Source organism: Bison bison, unplaced genomic scaffold (genome assembly GCF_000754665.1).
Source record: "Bison bison bison isolate TAMUID 2011002044 unplaced genomic scaffold, Bison_UMD1.0 scf7180017856974, whole genome shotgun sequence".
NCBI lineage: Eukaryota > Metazoa > Chordata > Mammalia > Artiodactyla > Bovidae > Bison > Bison bison.
Genome location: NW_011487547.1, coordinates 13195 through 13705, shown reverse-complemented (window position 1 = coordinate 13705; position 511 = coordinate 13195).

Sequence of the window (511 nt, the reverse complement as noted above, 5' to 3'; positions counted from 1 at the left end):
TCCTGCCCCCAATCCCTCCCACCATCAGAGTCTTTTCCAATGAGTCAACTCTTTGCATGAGGTGGCCAAAGTACTGGAGTTTCAGCATCAGCATCATTCCTTCCAAAGAAATCCCAGGGCTGATCTCCTTCAGAATGGACTGGTTGGATCTCTTTGCAGTCCAAGGGGCTCTCAAGAGTCTTCTCCAACACCACAGTTCAAAAGCATCAATTCTTCAGCGCTCAGTCTTTTTCACAGTCCAACTCTCACATCCAAATATGACCACAGGAAAAACCATAGCCTTGACTAGACGGACCTTTGTTGGCAAAGTAATGTTTCTGTTTTGAATATGCTATCTAAACTGGTCATAACTTTCCTTCCAGGGAGTAAGTGCTTTTAATTTCATGGCAGCACTCACCATCTGCAGTGATTTTGGAGCCCAACAAAATAAAGTCTGACACTGTTTCCCATCTTTTTCCCATGAAGTGATGGGACCAGATGCCATGATCTTCGTTTTCTGAATGTTGAGCTT